At 41.4% G+C, this 18,263-nt stretch overlaps 1 protein-coding gene across 3 annotated transcripts in view; it reads right to left on the bottom strand.

Annotated features, from left to right (window-relative positions):
• Positions 1-18,263, bottom strand: part of LOC110077679 (uncharacterized) — a 56,657-nt gene that overhangs the window by 34,943 nt on the left and 3,451 nt on the right. Inside the window, exon 1 of one of the 3 annotated variants that reach the window (XM_078390469.1) lies at positions 3,936-5,483. The exons of the other annotated variants lie outside the window; for them this stretch is intronic. The gene's annotated coding sequence lies outside the window, so the exon portion shown is untranslated. Of the gene's footprint in view, positions 1-3,935; positions 5,484-18,263 lie in introns of those variants that run through there. 3 annotated transcript variants of the gene reach the window in all.

Genomic DNA, 18,263 nt, shown 5'->3' with positions numbered 1-18,263 from the left:
CTCTTGAGCAGCATAGGACTCTTTCAAGAGCAAGTAGTGCAAAAACTGAGGGACTGAGGAAAAAAGCTGATACCTTAACACTTTTTTAACACTAAATTTGTAAACTATGCCTTTTTTTGAAGTCTGCTTCCAAGAATAAAGCCAGAACATCCAGCCATCTTTTATCATGGTTCTTCTTCCCCCAAGTTTTGTCGCTTCTATGACTGAAGTAGAGTTCCGTAGAACTTGTTTCTAACCTTTTTGGTGACTAAATAAAGGTATTTATTTATTGACAATATTTCTACCCTCACTTCCTCCATAAAAGGACCCAAGGCAGCTTACATGTTACACAACCCAGATATTTAAGCTAATCACAAGGGAGCCCTGGCATTTATGTGTGAAACAGATTTTTATAAGCCCCCCCCCCCCAGATATTCAGGCTCTTTATAGTGCATTCCTAGTGAAATAAGATTACTTGGGTAAACATCCTTCGCAGGCCACTATATTAAGCTCTTTAATTATTTCCAGTAGAGCCAACAAGGATGGCTATGGATTCAAGATGAATACTGATAAAAAGAAGATATGTTGGGGAGAGGTAAGCTGGCCTTAAATAGCTTTTCTTCAATAGTTTGTCATGTGGAATATTGAGTCAATGGCATTTTTAGTTACCAGAGGAAATGGTCCTCAGAGAATTTTTGTTTTTGAAAGAAGAATTTTAAACAGAAGAGGAATAATGTAAAATAACTGTATTTTAAATAGGCACTTGGTTTGTATTTAACAGAGGTTTAAAACAAAGATGAAGAAAATTTTGAAATGAATTACCATATTGACAGGCATGAAGCTAACACTGCTTTTGTTTTTCATGGATTGCAAGATCCTTTGGAACTTTGGATCATTGGTAAACTACAGTATTCGTAAACTAGTCTGTTGTAAACTCCTGAAATTACAGTACAAGCAAATAGAAATCATTACATTTTTGCACCCAGAAGCACAGAAAATAATTATCAGTGGAACACCCTGCCACCTGATCAGTATTAATATTTAATATTTATACCATGGGCAGAGTGTGTTTGGGTTTCCAGATGCTGTTGGACTCTCATTCAACCTAGTAAGCATAGTCAATGGTGAGAACAGTTGAAAGCTGTAGTCTGACAACAGGTGGAGGGTCTTGCACCCTCACTCCTGATTTATACAGTACTTTAGAAGGTGATGTATATGCTGTATCTCATGAATCCTCTTAACAGCTTGTAAATATGACACCTGCATTGTAGATGGACTAGGAGAGAAACTGAGTGTGAGAAAGAGTAAAGCCCACCAAGTGAAAGAACAACAGTGATGTCTGAACCAGGAAGTAGCACAACCTCTATTAAATCTGCTATACTAACTTTTATCCTTGGCTCAAAAATAGAAAAGAATAACTATACCTGGTTGTGTACATGGTGTCACCAGTCACTAGTGCAACTATGTCAGATGGCTAACTGATCTGAGGCTAGAAACATATTCAAGGATTTATCCTGTTGATTCAGAATTATTATTTACTACTGCTGGGTCTGTATACAGAAGAAAAGAATTGGAAGGATATTTAAAAAAGGAAAGAGCAGTACCAGTCAACAAAAGTCTGGCAATGGAGATGGAGAGAAAATATCATGGCTAGCTAGGTAAGAAATGAAATGAGAGCATTAGAGATAGGCTCCTACTAGATGTTTGCTAATCTTTTTTCATTGAAAAAGACTGCAAGATTTTCAGCAGTACTGTACTGCCAAGGGACAGAGCAGAAGAAACGACATATGAAGGAAGTTGGAATGAACTGTTATTAGAGATAACATGACCTGAATTGTGAGGAGCAGATGTGAACTGAAATGTGGAGATCAAAAGAGGTGGCATATGGAAGAAAGTGAGAGGTTGAGAAATCAGGAGGATTATCTGGGTGAATGTTGGAGTCCCCAAGGGAAGAGAGTGATTGACAGCACACGAGAGAGCAAAGCCAAGGATCAAAGTTAGAAAGAAGTGCTGCCAATATCAGGCAAAAGAAAAACGCACCATTGTACATTTAGTAACTTGATTTGTCAAAGACCAAAGGAAAGGAAAGGCTCATCCAGACAGGGCATTTCTTGCCCTCTGAGTGTCAAGGTTTGCGCTCATCATAGTGGAAATTTTCCTGTCCTCTAGACATGTTTTATCTCGCTTTCTCTTATTATTTTTCATGAATTTCTTTACCTTGTTGACCCTCCCAAAATCTCTTATTTTTTGTACCACTCTATATAAAGGAAATAAGTTTAGCACTTTTATTATGCCTCAGCATTGGCAGCAGCAAATAAAGCACATGGGCTCTCTCCCCCTCCTCAATATTATTGTCTTTCTTAGAGTAGAGGTGATTAAATCCTAACAGATTTGAGACTTGTGCTTATAAGTTCAACTCTCTATACACGCTGGTACCTCCCTCAAAGTGATGGAAGTGTAGGGGACACCATTAATATACGACAGGAGACTAGAAGGAGGGTGAAGATTTTTAAGGTAGAGAGCACTCTGAAGTAGTCTACCATTCCCTTATTCTGGCTGTGCCCTGGGACTGTACAGCTTGCCCAAAGCCACACAGGCTGGCTCTTCTTCCAGGAGGCATAGTGAGGAATTAAACTACCAACCTCTGGCTCCACAGACAGATAGCTAAATTACTGAGCTATACAGCCAGCTTTTTAAAAAAAAAAGGTGTTGCAAAATTTTGCAAACATGGTATACGGATGGTCCTTTAGAGTCGAAATATTGTATTTGTGATATTATAGTTCCTACCCCTAACAGGGAAAAAATGCTACTATTTATGTCTTTAAAATATAATTCAGTACTAAGAAATGACTCCCAGTTGATTCAGTGAGGCCTACTTCCAATTTAAGTATACCTAGGAACCTGAATAAAAGGTCCTATATAATAAACATCTCACCTCACTAACTGATAACATGGTAAATGTTTTCCTTCCTCTAGTTTGAAAGACAAGAGACACATGACCAGCACAACTATTCCACTGACCAGCACTTTTACATCCAGCTTATTATTCATGTGAAAAATGAAGGACTTGGACTTCAGCTTTTTATCAGGCTGTTAAATTCATGTAAGTATTGGGGAAGATACAAAGTACAAATGCAAAATCTAAAAGGCCCTTCCACCTCCCTCTGGAAAAAGTACTTGATGAATCTGCAAATGGACAAAGCAAAAAGACCCAAGTAAAGGCTTCATTTCACTAGAGCAGTCAATGATAGTCCCCCGCCCAGTTTCTGTCTGAGTTAATTTCTTCATCTCTCTTTTTGTCTTACGTTTGCTGTTAATTGCCAAATCCCTCCCTCCCTGTTGTCTTCCCCTCCTATCTCAATCTCCCTTCCTATAAAAAGACCACATAGCCTTTTCTTAATTTCTTCCCTGCCTTATCCACTGAATTCCCAGTGTGGTGTAGTGGACAGAGTGACAGACTAGGACTCTGGAGAACAGGGTTTGGATCCCCACATGACCAAGGAAACTCACTGGGGGAATGGAACTTGTAAAACTACTCTTTAAATACAGTATCTCACTTACCTTTAAAGCCCTATCAGAGTCACTATAAGTTGGTTCCAACCTGAGGGCAGAGAACATGTGCACACTTATCCACAAAGAGAAACAGTCAAAGCAACAGCAGCATGACAACATGAATTGCTCTTGCTATCCTACATCTTTCTCCCTCCCCTTGCTCAGTCCACCACTATCTAAAGTAATGAGTGACAAACAGAACCCCCATTTTTGTTCCCCTGAAAGACAGTGAATTACAGCCATGTTTTTGTTTCTGCAAAACTTCAACTTACTACAAAGGTAACTCAGTAGGAAAATAATGCACTTCCAAGCTTGTAAAAAATGCATACGGGTAAACTCCTGCACAAGATCTGAGCATACTGTACTCATAAATCCATATATTGTTAATACCACATTTCACTTACCAGAAATGCAGGAGTCTTGGGCCTTCAGAGAATGCCCATTCAAGATTGCCATTTAATCTTTATTGAAATTATATGTCTCAGTTGTGGCAGATGTTGATGAGGCCATCTGGAAGCAGTAATGACAGGACAAATAAGTAAAGTGTAGGGGTTTCTTTTATTGTTCCCAAAGACCTTTAACTGAAATGTCCATTTAATTTAAAAGCATCTGGAGCTATTTATCACAAACAGTTTAACAATGCTGCTGCCTGTTATGGGAAATCAGAACAAAATTGCCATCTAATGCTTGTAGAATGTGCCGCAGAGAATGTAAAACCTGAGTTATCTGTGGTTTCTGGTTCTTTCATGCACTTATCAGCATGTTTAATGTTAACTGTTTACACCAGTGATTATAAAGTAGCCTATTAACTACGTTACTGAAACAAGTCTTGTGTGCACGTTCTGCAGTGCATTGGTCACAGAAGGAGAAGAGCAGTAGCCAGGCACTTCTCCACTGTTCTCTTACTAGCTACTGACACTCAGACCTCCCTCCAGCACCAAACTGCACTTGCTCTATCCACAGAATAGCACTCCCATCATGTCTGGACTGAGATGCACCTGAGAGACACCCTCCTTCCAATAGCAATTGTGCAAGAGCTCAGCTGAGCAGCGAAAGGGTAGTATGATGACGGTGTGGGGTCCTGCACATCGCATGATATCACTCAAAATTTCCAGGTGTTTGCTTCCACAGCAGTCTGGAGAAGCATTAGGATCTGACTGCTAAGAAGCAGTGCAAAAGAGACCAAGCACTTCTTCTCTTATCTTTCAGGCAGTATCCCATCCAGCTTTACTATTACAGCAGTGAATACGGTACATTTTCCCTTTCTTGCCTCCCACCCCTTATTCCTTGTGTGTCATGTCTTGAATCGTTAGCCTGGGGGCAGGATATGCTACTCGCCTTATAAGTAGCTCTGTGAAGCTTTTTGGCTGAAGGATTAAATAGAAAAACTTTGAATAAATAAACATGTCCTGCATTATAATGAGTACATATATTTTTTATACAATAATACATCACTGACTGAAATGCTAATCACACAACTATGCTCGTAGGTGGCTGATAATGTCATCAGCAGGAGGTGCTTTTTGGAAATTAAAATTTTCCTACTGCTGTCTGCAACTCCCATGTAATCTGTTTCATCATTTGGAAGCTGTGGGAGCTGTGGGACAGGAGGAGGAACTCTTAATTATTGAAAATTACTGCCACCTGGATGGCATTACCAGCTGTAATGGCTTTTGGTAATTAAACACTTCCATCTCACATCCTGTGGTTCCAATGGCTTCTGAACAATGAAAGGGATTACACTGAAGGATCAAGACAGAAGTAGTAAATGTTTAATTTCTAAAAATTGTCCCTTGCTGATGCCATTAATGAGTATAGCTGCACAAACAGGATTTAAGCCACTGGCTGGGAGTGACTGTTCAGCATCTTTATGCCTCATCAATACACTGTTATATTTTAATTATATCTACTCATTCTGATCAAAACAAAACAACTTCTTAGCATACCTTATCTTGCTCCCTCTGCTAAAAGAGTGTAATTGTTTGACATTTTATTATAACTTATTTTAAGCTGCTGCCAAGTGAAATAACCGTTGCTGAGCCATTTCGCTCAGCCTTTTCACAGGAGAATTGCTTGTTACCAACATAGCAGGGTTTTTTTTACTGAATGCTGGAGCTCTCACATATTAGCTTAGGACTCTGGAAGTTTGCAAACATTTGCTGGAAGAAGAAAACCACATAAGACAAGAAAAACAAGATAAATCAAATTTTAATGAATGGATGGACAAAGATTCAGCTTTACGTTTACCATTGAGGGATGCTCTAGGTAATTTTGATATCTTAGCTACAAAGTTCAATATAACCACTTTGTTTCATCTGTGAGACTAGGCAACTGAGAATTAATTATGGTCCTCACAAGATAGAACTGTAAGTTGTTGCACATTTCCTGCCCATCTGTGTTTGGACTTCCTCAGAGGAAAAGGCAAACAAAAATTTAATCCTCCCCCCCTTAAGAACAGAAAGAAAAATAGAAACATCTAGTACTGATACCAAAAGTATAGATATATTTGACATGCCTACTACTTATAACAATAGTTTAGACTGGATAGTGGATTGTTCTTGGAACAAACTTGGAATGGAAACTAATGAGGGACATTTAAACCTGGCAACTGAAATTACTCAAATTGAAAGCTTGGAATATTCAGTCTTTGGGACTAGGGGAAGATTCAGTCCAGTGACTATAAAAGGGAAATCAGGATATGAATTAGAATCACAATCCCCCCCCCTTCCTGGACATATTGAAGATACAGCCTCTGGGGTCAGTCGAGACACAAGGATCAATTCTAAGGCTTTGGGAGATTAATATCATGAGATTACAAATTCTATCTATGACTCCACCCCAGCTATAGAAGTAGGATTTCTATGCAGGGGTTGCAAGCCTGAAAAAAGAGACATTTGGGGAAAGCATTTGCTTAATATCAAAGGAATTAGAGGCAATAGACAATTCCTGTCAAGGAGTCATGGATTGCTAACTACCCTGGCAGAGGTATCTATGAGAGCTGGAGAACCTCATGGCACAGTGGTTAAACTGGTGTACTGCAGCCAAAACTACTCACAACCTGGGGTTCAATCCCAGGTAGCTGGCTCAAGGTTTGCTTAGCCTTCCATCCTTTGGAGATCAGTAAAATGAGTACCCAGCTTGCTGGGGGGGGGGGCAATGTGTAGCCTGCATAATTAACTTATAAACTGCCCATAGAGTACTTTAAGCACTATGGGCAGAACATAAGTAGCATAGTTTTGTTTTATTTTATTGGCTTTTAAAGTAGGTAATAAGACTATGAATTTTTAAAAATGTAGTAAATAAAAGGGAAATAGCAGTAAGAGGTACCCACTGAAAATCAGTAAGAAGAATAAAAATATTAAAACAAATAGGAAAAAAGGTTTAGCAATCTGTAAAGTTCAAGAAAATGAACTTTCAAAGACTCTTTACATTTCTGGATGAGCCTGCACAAAATTTATCAAAGTCACCTCGGACGAAAGGCTCTAAATATGATGTACTATAGCTTAATCATGTCAGTCCCACAGCTCTCAACAATTCAGAGTTAACTATGCCCACAAATAAATCAGAATTTATTACATACAAGATCCATGGCAATATATCCTCAGTAAGAACCAGGTCTAATATCTGAGAAATCCATTTTAAACCAAGAAGGATTAAAGCTAGTACCATTGTTTCCCAATGCATTTTGGCTTAAATTTTGAGTTTCCTAAGCATGCTGAGTATCTGAATAAATTCAACATCCCCAAATATCAGTATGCTTTCTCCGGTATTAGAGCCAACTGTTTCCCTCCAGGAGTATTGGAAGGGTACTATTGCAGCATTTCCTATGGAGATCGGCCACATGCCTATGGAGAGCAAGTATAGTGGTACCTCAACTTACGAACATCCCTACTTTCGAATAATTCGAGTTACGAACTGCTCCATTCGCAAAAAGTTGCTTCGACCTGCGAATGGAGCCTCAACTTACGAACCAAGAAAAAGAAGAAAAGAAAAAAAAACTTCCCTGTCCTTTTTTTGACCTAAGTTCACCTTAGGTCAAAAGAAAAAAATTCACCCCCTAGTGGTAGAGTATGGATTAACCGGCTTTGCATTAGTTCGTATGGAAACTAATGCCTCTACCTACGAACAGCGGCTTGACATACGAACGTAAAACAGCAGATATGGATTAAATGGTTTTCAATGCATTCCTATAGAAAAGTTGCCTCAACGTACAAACTTTTCAACATATGAACGCCATTCCAATATGGATTAAGTCCATACATCGAGTTACCATGGTAGTTGAGTCCTTAGTCCATGTCTTGTTTCAGTGTAGCTTCCACAGAGAAGACTGTAGCAGACTTCTCTGTCCTATTTTGAGGAAATGCCCTGGAAGGCAACTAACATAGTATTTGAAGTATTTGTTGTCAGGTATAAATCAAACAATCACAAAGTCTGTGGCTATGTTTTTGATTTTTTTTTTGTAAGGTCTTGTAGAAAGAGTTTATTATTTTAACTGAATGCTTTTTTCTAACTATGTGCATGTTTTAATGATTATCTTGTTCTTATTGTTATACTATTTTAATTCAGGTCTGTGACCATGAGAGAGAGATATTTCAGCTAGTATATCTGTAAAATGTTCCTTTTAACTGAGAAAAACCAAATGCAGATGGCCCCCAGTATATTCAGTATAGAAGATATAGTGGGGATATTCATTCGAGCATAGAAAACACAGGTTCTGGGGATGGAAACCATCATAAAGAGAATGAGATACATGTTGGGTTGAAACATGGTCAGCTTTTTGCTGCTTGAGGGACAGCATCCATTAAATCTCTTCTTGCCACTCAAGCCTTAAATAGTGCAGAACCTGACCTGAGAAAATGCTCTCCAGGCTTTTTGCTATATAATCTGTATTCTACATTTTCACTGAGGCTGCTTCTTTCTTGTTACAATTTTCAAAGCTTAGTTCAGGTCCTCACTATGAAAACAAGCTTGGTTTGAAAGGGAAAGGATACTTTCGGAACCTAAGCATTTCTCTGCTGAATGATACCAGAGTCTCTCTTTAGTTCAGCATCTTCCTGCCTCCCATAATAATCAAATAGGCAGAAGCTTTCCTATTATATATTCACACTGTTTAGCACTAATAATCTGAAACACTGCTTCTGAATTGCTGCTTCTGAACAGCTCCTAAACAGAGAGGATCGATTCTTGGCTAATATGTATTCAATTTCATTGAATGAATTTACTTCCTTTTTAAAGTCATGCATGCTGGTAGCCACTGCATTTGATAGCAATAAGTGACAACATGTTAATGTACTGTGTATGAAAAGGGGACTTTTTTGGTCAATTATGATTCTGGTCCCACCGCTCACCTGTTCACATTGCCCCATTAGATATAATGAAAATTATAATGCAATTCTTTATCCACTTGTGTGTATGTGTGTGTTCTGGGCTGTCAAGTTAGAACTGACTTGTAGTGACCCTAATAGGACTTTCAAGATAAGTGAGACTTTCCATGTGACCACAGTGACTTTCCATGGCCAAGTGTGGATTCGAACCCCATTCTCCAGTGTTCTAGTCTAGAATAAATTCCTTTGAATTGAATAAGGTTTCTTCTGGGTAGACATGCATAACAATATATTTCTAATAATTTCAGCAGACAATGTTCTAATCATGCACATTACAGGCCAACATATAGTGATCCTAATTTCAAGGTGAGATATTTAAAGAGCAATTTTACCTGTTCACCAGTGGGTTTCCATGGCTGAGTGAGGATTTGAATTCAGCTTTCCTGAGTCCTAGTCCATCACTCTATCCACACTACCACACTGGGTAACACAGACACTGAAAAATCAAAAATTAGAAATTGCAGTAAAGATTTGAAGTTTGTAATCATCATACTTATTTGTGTATATTTGAACAACTAAATACTTTGGGAATAGTTAGCTGTCACTTCCATTACAACAGACACTTTGCTCTTCTCTTGTGGCATATACTGAAAAAGAAACTTCCTTTGGATGTTGAGGACCTCTGAGAACCTATCCTCAGATTTTGGAAATTCCAAACTTTTCTTGAACATCCAAATTATAGATAAGTATGGTGTTTCCCTGAAAATAAGACAGGATCTTATATTAATTTTTGCTCCAAAAATGCATTAGGGCTTTTTTAAATTTTATTTTATTGATTTTCTGGCGTTCAACCTGCCTGTCTAGATTCAATGAATCTACTCTATCTTCATGGGATGTTTTGTTTTTCATGGTCCTAAATAGGCATAGGAGTCTAATGAGGGTTACGTCCACCTGTTATGGATGGAGATTATGTCCACTCACTGTCTGCTGCTGCTGTGGGCTCCACACTGCCACACGCATTCCCCCATGGATGCCTACAAGCATGGCCCGCCCACCTGCATGGTTGCCCCGGCCACCTGTGAGCCCAGGGGGTGCCCTGACCCCCCACATGGAAGCCACCCCCCCAAACCGGTCTACAGTTTGGAAAAGGTTGGGGATCATTGGCTTAGTGGGTTGGAGCCCCTGACAGCACAACCATGGGCCACGAGTTTGAATTCCTAATGTACTTCCTGGGAAAGAGGCTAGCCAGGATCAACCAGATCATGTGTAGTGGATGGGATTACATGCTCTGCTATCTACGTGACCTTGGGCTGCATAATTAATATGTTTTCTTCAAGCTAATCATATCTAGTTCCATGAGCTATACCTCACAGGACTTGATTTCCAGATCATTCACTGTCTATCCCAATCTAGACATCTTCCAGCTTGTCAATATCTTTCTCAAATAATGGTGCCTCAGTCTTGACACAGCACTGCAGATGAAATTTCACCAAAGCAGAACTGAATGTTACAGTTGTCTCTGTTGATTAAGGCACAATATTTTCATTGAGGCAGCACAGAATTGTATCAGCCTTTCCTCCACCACATCATACAATTTCCCCGAAAATAAGACCTAGTATGATTTTTCAGAATGCTCATAAACTGCTACTACTGCTAAAATAAGCTCCAGTTAAGTGAAATCCTGCCCTACACCATTGGGCAGCAACCAGAAGAAGATGACATGACTGTATTTGAATAAATACAGATTGTTGTACTTGAAAAAAAAAATCCCGTGAAAATAGAGTAGATTCATTGAATCTAGACAGGCAGGGTAAAAAATGGAAAATAAATAAAATTAAATAAAATAAATAAGTCCAAATGCATTTTTGGAGCAAAAATTAATATAAGATCCTGTCTTATTTTCAGGAAAACACCATACTTATCTTTAATTTCTGGTCTAATATCCATTTTGTGTGTACTACTGCCAGACTAGTTATCGCCCACTCTTATATTATTTCTCCTGCCTGAATTTAGAACTTCGTATTTATCCCTTCTGAAAGTGATCTGGACTGATTCTTCTATCTGTTAAGAACTTCTTGAAACCTGTTTCTATCTTCTGTCTTATTTCCTTCCCACTCCTGGTTTCCTTACCTAGTGCCATCTACCCAACACCTCAATAATATGCACAGCCAATGCCTCATTAGTTTCCCCTCCTAGTACTGTGTCATCTACAAATCTAAAAAGTATTCTCTTCATTCTTTCACTGACCAACACAGGACCTACTGTGGCATTCCACTTTCACTTTTGTCCAAAAATAACAAGGAACCACTGGTAGCTGTGACAAACCCAGACCTACTGGGATATGTCACACAGTTACACTAAGCTGCCACCAACCATTCCCTTTAAGAAGTCACACAGACCAGGGATGGATTTTTAAACAATAAAAGAATAAGGTTTATTTAAACACACACAGAGATAATAAAATGATTAGGTGAATAAAATAAAGTAACGTGGCTTATTCTCACTCATACATACACACAGTGTGGTTCACCCAGAACCCTTAACTTAAAGCACAGACCCTGAACCCATCAGTTCTGGCTAACCAACAGACACCTGAACCTATCAGGTTGGTACTCTGACACACAGCAGTACCCTGTCTGACACACAGACTCCCACAACAGCTTCTTCTTCCCAGCTGCTGCTTCGTCACAACCCAGTGTCTCTCAGTATCTCCCTCTCACCACACAGGCATCACATATTTATACAGCACAGCCCCTCCTCCTGATGTCCCGCCTTCCACTCCCCATAGGATGGAACTTTCCCTCCAAACCCATGACAGACAGGTAACATCAGTGCTGTATGTAACACCTCCCCTCTTTATAAGTTGTTTTGTAGGGGGAAAGCTAACGTGCTTTTCACCAAAAAACAACCTGAATAAAACATACAACAACAGTTATACATACCATATTATACTCACTTATACTTACATTCTAAGTTAAACCATAGCAAATAGGCATTTAAACATTTAACATATACATTACATTAATTTACCTTTATTCATACAAACCAATTCAAAACCAGGTACATTTTACTTTTGTGTCATCAATATATACACATAGTCCATGTTCTTTCGCCGTCTTCAATCTTCAGGTCTTCTTGATAAGGCGTCAGCAACACAGTTCACTGACCCTCTGACCACCTTCACTTCAAAGTCATAGTCCTGTAGGTTTAAAGCCCACCTCATAAGTTTGCTATTGTGGGTTTTCATTGTCTTTAACCATTGCAATGGTGAATGGTCAGTACACAGAACAAAATGTCTTCCCCAGATGTAAGGCTTGGCCTTCTGGATCGCGTAGACTATGGCCAAACACTCCTTCTCCACGGTTGCCAAATGTCTCTCACCTTTTTGAAGTTTCCTACTCAGGTAGGACACTGGATGCTGGTCACCATTCTCATCCTCCTGGCACAGAACTGCTCCTACCCCGCTGTTAGACGCATCTGTGTAGATGATGAACTCCCGGTCGAAGTCTGGAGCACGCAGGACAGGATAGTTGATTAACGCCTCCTTCAACCTCTGGAACGCCGCCTCACAGTCGCTGGTCCACGGGATGCGGTCATCAGCCTTCTTCCTCGTCAGATCGGTCAGCGGAGCCGCAATCTCGCTAAACCTCGGGATGAACTTTCTGTAGTAGCCCACCAACCCAAGAAATGATTTGACTTTTTTCTTGGTGTTGGGTCTGGGCCAATCACGAACAGCTTCTATTTTGGCCTCCAGGGGTTTTATCATTCCTCCCCCTACCATGTGACCCAAGTATTTTATTTCTGGGCTACCCAGCTGACACTTGCTCGCCTTTACTGTTAGCCCTGCTGCACTTAACCTCTGCAGCACTAACTCCAGGTGTAACAGGTGATCTTCCCAAGTATTACTGAAGATCCCTATGTCGTCAATGTAGGCCACTGTAAAGTCACTGAGCCCTGCCAAGGTCTGGTCCATCAGCCTTTGGAATGTGGCTGGTGCATTTCTGAGACCAAAGCTCAGGACTCGAAACTCATAGAGACCAAAAGGGCTGCAAAAGGCAGTCTTTTCTTGATCCCTGGGATCAATTTTTAATTGCCAATATCCCTTTACCAGGTCCAATGATGAGATGAACCGACAACCCCCTATGGTTTCAATCAGGTTGTCTAGCCTGGGCATTGGGTAGGCATCAGGAGTGGTTACACGGTTTAATTTCCTGTAATCGACACAAAACCTAATGCTCCCATCAGGCTTGTCCACCAGGACTATCGGAGAGGACCAAGGACTAGAAGAGGGGACGATTATGTTCTCCCTCAGCATTTCGTCCAGCTCCTTCCGCACCTTGTCCCTATAGGGTCCCGTTACTCGGTATGGGGATACTGCCTGCGGGGGTGCATCCCCTGTGTGGATCCGATGCATCACTCCCTTCACTATCCCCGGCTTGTTGGAAAACACCTGTTGATATTTACTAAGCAGCATCTTTAGTTCTTGCTGCTGGTCTTGGGTGAGTGCAGGACTGATCTTTACCTCCTCTGGGTTGTATTTTACTTCCCCTCTACCCTCCCAGAAGGGTAATTCAGCTTCCTCACTCTCAGCTGCTTTTATCGCGAATAAAACCCTCTGTTCCCCTCTGTAGTAGGGTTTTAGGGCATTGACATGAACCACCCTCCTTGCTTGGTTCTCCTCCTGCTCTATAAGGTAGTTCAGGTCTGACATCTTGGAAATGACCCTATATGGTCCTGCCCATTTGAGCTGCAGCTTATTCTCTCTGCAGGGCCTAAGCCAAAGCACTTCCTCCCCTGGGTCAAAGTGCCTCTCTCTAGCTTTGTGGTCATACCATGTTTTCTGTCTGACCTTCTGAGCTTGCAGATTTTCTGCTGCCAGCTCTAGATTTTTCTTTAGGTCATTCATCAAGGTGTCTATGTATGTCACAACGTCTTGTGGGTCATCCTGGGTGACCTGCTCCCAAATTTGTTTGATCAAATCAAGGGGCCCTTTCACCCCTAAGTGTGCAGCAAACATGTCAGAGTGCCCCCTTTGTAAGATCATGGGGCGATACTTTTCAGGTACCACCAGCTGACTTCTGATCCCATCTCCCCCTTTTGAGATATTCCTCAGGGTTTCTCTATATAAAATCCCCTTTTTCTCCAGAAATCTCACTGGGGTTTCAGGTGTTAGCTGGGCATCAGTCACCTGTTCAAAACACTTTTGGAGAGTGGCGTCTGCCTTTTGCTCCTGTCCAAATCTGCTGTCTGTGGTTAAGGTTTCCACCACAGCTTCTGAACTCCCCTCTGCTTCCGTCTCTGGCTCATCATTACCCCCCTGAACTGTCCCTGTGGTGGCTTGTGAGCGTGTAATCACTAGCACCCGTTTTACATGTTCAGCCAGGTCATTTCCCACGAGCACGGCTGCTGGCAGAGTCGATGAAATCGCTAGCCGCCAATCTCCCCTCCAGCCTTGAAAGTTGACAGGTACCTCTGCTACTGGCAGAGAGATTACCTGCCCCTCAATCCCTGCCACCTTTATGCTCTCATTTGGGATTATAAACTCCCTAGGAATGATATCTGGATGGCACAGGGTTACCTGGGAACAAGTGTCCCGCAGCCCCCTATACTGACGGTCAAGTATTCCTACGTCCACCCCAGCTGTCTCAAACAACTGAGAATCTGTTTTTATCAGCAAGCAGCGCTTTACCTCCACAAGAGGACCATTTTCCTCAGCCTGATCAGCAGATGTAACTGTCCCAGACTGAGTAGCCATGGCAACAGGCTCCCTCTGTGACACTGAGCCTTGCTCTTTCTGGACACAGAACACAGCTTTTGGCTTGGTCCCACTAGCATTCTGAGGCACCATTCCTTTTAGCTGCTTTAATTTCTCACACTCTGAGATTAGATGACCCTTTCCCTGACAGAAATAACATTTTCTGGTGTATTTTGATTCTCTCTCATCTTGTTTTGGTTTTCCCTCCAAAATCTGAGGTCTTGGTTTCAGGTCTGAGGGCTTCCCTTCACCATGGGCCCCTCCCCCTTGCTGGCTTTTCCCTGGTCCCTGAGAGTACTTGCTGTAGGTTTCTTTGGGTTTACCCACAGATTTCCCCTCACCCAAGGGCTTTCTTATTTGGGAAATAAAATCCGCGATCTCTGCGGCTGCTGCCACAGATTTCGGTTTCCTTTCCCTCACCTGGAATTTCAATTCCCCATGCAGGACTGAATAGAACTGTTCCAGTGCTATCAAGTCTTTAAGCTGCTCATAGGTCTCTGTTCCTTCCTGAGATAGCCATTTCTCAAGCAGCCTCACCAATTGGGCCCCCACTTGGGTAAAAGTCTGTTCTGGTTTTTTGGTGAGGGACCTAAATCTTTGTCTCAGCTGCTCTGCATTTATCCCATGTCTGGCAAACACCAGTTTTTTAAACTCTGCAAAATCTTTCATCAGTTCCTCAGGCATCTCGGCATAAACCTCAGCCAGGCTACCACTGATTAAAGATCGCATGATGGTCATCTTCTCAGTTTCCCTCACTGAGAAGTCCACAAACGCTCTTTCCACTAGGGAAAAGAACACCTCAGGACAATCTCCCTTGTGGTACACAGGGAATTTCTTCAGGTCAGCCTTAGACAGTTGGCCTCCCTCAGAATCCCTATTGTTATTATTGTTCTGGTTCATCATTTCCAATTTTCTTAATTCAAACGCCATTCTTTCTTTTTCCAGAGCAATTTTCTCTCTCTCCATTCTTTCTTCCCTCTCCATTCTCTCTCTCTCTCTCTCTAATTCAAATTGCCGCTGTTTCTCCCTTTCCTCCCTTCTTTCTCTCTCTAATCTTTCTTCTCTTTCCCTTTCCTCCATTTCAAATTGCCTCATCCTCAGTTCATGCTGTTGGGCTATGAGCAATTTTCTAAGTTCTGGGTTCTGCTCTCCTGTGCTGTCACCCTGCACTGAGCCAAATTCATCCTCAGAACCTTGGTCAATCTGGGGGTCTTTCACTTCACTCATTTCTGCTACTTGGCTTCGAGTCAAGGGCATAACCCCCCCTCAGAACAGGCTGCTTTAAAAGTCAAGCCTCAAAATAAAACGACCACTTTTTTCCTTCTTGCCTCAGAACCAGCTCTCCCTAGAGATTGCTGCTGTTCTTCAGCACCAAACTTGCAACAGTATCGAGTCAGAGCCTACCCCCCTCTGCTGGGCCTCTCAGCTGGCAAGCTAGCTCGCTGTTACTACGCAGTTTTGCCTCAGCTTTTTCCCGCCAAAACTAGGCTGCCTCAGAGCACCTTAATCTAAGTCTCCCCAGTTGGCACGTTCTTCTACTAGCGCACCTCCCCGTGAGGTACACCTAGAAGATTACCTACGCGCCTCAGACTGTCCCTGACTAGACCCCCCTTGCTCTGGGCACACTTGCCAAGGCTTTGCTGGACCGCTGGACAACTGGACCAGTCGTATCCCACACGCTGGACACCAATCAATGTGACAAACCCAGACCTACTGGGATATGTCACACAGTTACACTAAGCTGCCACCAACCATTCCCTTTAAGAAGTCACACAGACCAGGGATGGATTTTTAAACAATAAAAGAATAAGGTTTATTTAAACACACACAGAGATAATAAAATGATTAGGTGAATAAAATAAAGTAACGTGGCTTATTCTCACTCATACATACACACAGTGTGGTTCACCCAGAACCCTTAACTTAAAGCACAGACCCTGAACCCATCAGTTCTGGCTAACCAACAGACACCTGAACCTATCAGGTTGGTACTCTGACACACAGCAGTACCCTGTCTGACACACAGACTCCCACAACAGCTTCTTCTTCCCAGCTGCTGCTTCGTCACAACCCAGTGTCTCTCAGTATCTCCCTCTCACCACACAGGCATCACATATTTATACAGCACAGCCCCTCCTCCTGATGTCCCGCCTTCCACTCCCCATAGGATGGAACTTTCCCTCCAAACCCATGACAGACAGGTAACATCAGTGCTGTATGTAACAGTAGCCACTTCCTAGACACAGTCCATGAACTAGCTCCATATTCCCATCCAGCAGCATCATTGACTAGCCCAAATTTTAGCAGTTTGTCTGCAATACCGTAGGCCTTGCTGATTGCCTTGCTGGAATCAGTGTACATGCCATCCATAACATTCCCCTGATCAACCAAGCTTCAAATTTTTATCAAACAAACAAAACATAATAATAAAGCAAAGGAAAGAGCTTCTCTGACATATAAACGGAGAAGCTAGAAACCCCTGGTGTGAAGTTTATGAAAAAGAACAGTGGTGTAACATTTGGGAACATTGTCTTTCTCCACTCAGAATGAAACATTCAGAGAGCTGGACTTTTCCTATTCATATATGAGCTATGCAGTAAGATGTATCTTCCTTGCTCCTCTAGACCAGTAGTTCTCAAACTGGGGTCCCTAGGTGTTCTTGGACTGCAGTTCCCAGAAGCCTTCACCACTTGCTGTGCTGGCCAGGATTCCTTAGATTTGCAGTCCAAGAACATCTAGGGACCACGTTCAAGAACCACTACTTTAGACAGTAATGAGAATATAAGCACATCTATTAGGTTTTTCTTCTTCTATAGGCAGTTGCTTATATATAATGTCTGTTTAAGTAAAGAATTACTTAATGTAAGAATTAACCTCTTCACATTATGTCTGATAGGGGATTCCGTTTAAATTGAAAGGTTGCACCAGTGGAAAATGACTTACAAGATAACGCCTTATACACAATGCTTCTATCTGCAATTATGGATGGTGTAAGGAAAGAAAATCAGAGTAAAATTGGTAAAAGGACGTGATTGGACAGCTTCATAAGCATGTGCCTGATTACACTAGAAAGAGTCATTTCAATTAAGGCAGTCTTCCTTAAAGTGACTCTTCCGTCTGCTGGAAGACTGCTCCAGCTTAGCCCCCCAAAAAGGTCCATCTTGGGCAAGGATGCAGCATATTTTCCCATGTGTTGTGTAATAATTGGGAAATAGATCATACTGGACTGTTCCACAATTGGTCCAAATTGTGATCTATCACACCCCAACAGAGAAAGGTGGACAGAGGACAGGTTTGTTCTGGGGGTGGCAGAAATCTAGTCAAGGTTAATTAAACAACATAGAACAACACAGTAATTAATGGCAATGGACTGGGTAATTTTCAGAATGCCCATAAACTTAGCATATGTTCAATAAATTATTTAATTAATCTCCATACACTGTAAACCTCTCCAACAAAGAACCACAAATTATGGATATAATTCATAGATAGAAAGAGAAATCTGGATGTAGAGGCATGGATTTTGCTTTAGCATAAATTTCAGAATCCTGCAGCACACAATATCATTATCTCACTTAATACTAGCTAATGACTAATTGCATGCACAATTCTTTTTATGCTTTATATACAATGAATGAGAGTGGTTTATGGAT

This window comes from Pogona vitticeps, chromosome 3 (genome assembly GCF_051106095.1).
Source record: "Pogona vitticeps strain Pit_001003342236 chromosome 3, PviZW2.1, whole genome shotgun sequence".
Classification (NCBI taxonomy): domain Eukaryota; kingdom Metazoa; phylum Chordata; class Lepidosauria; order Squamata; family Agamidae; genus Pogona; species Pogona vitticeps.
The sequence above is the reverse complement of the archived record's forward strand: the minus strand, read 5'-3'. Positions and strand labels throughout refer to the sequence as shown.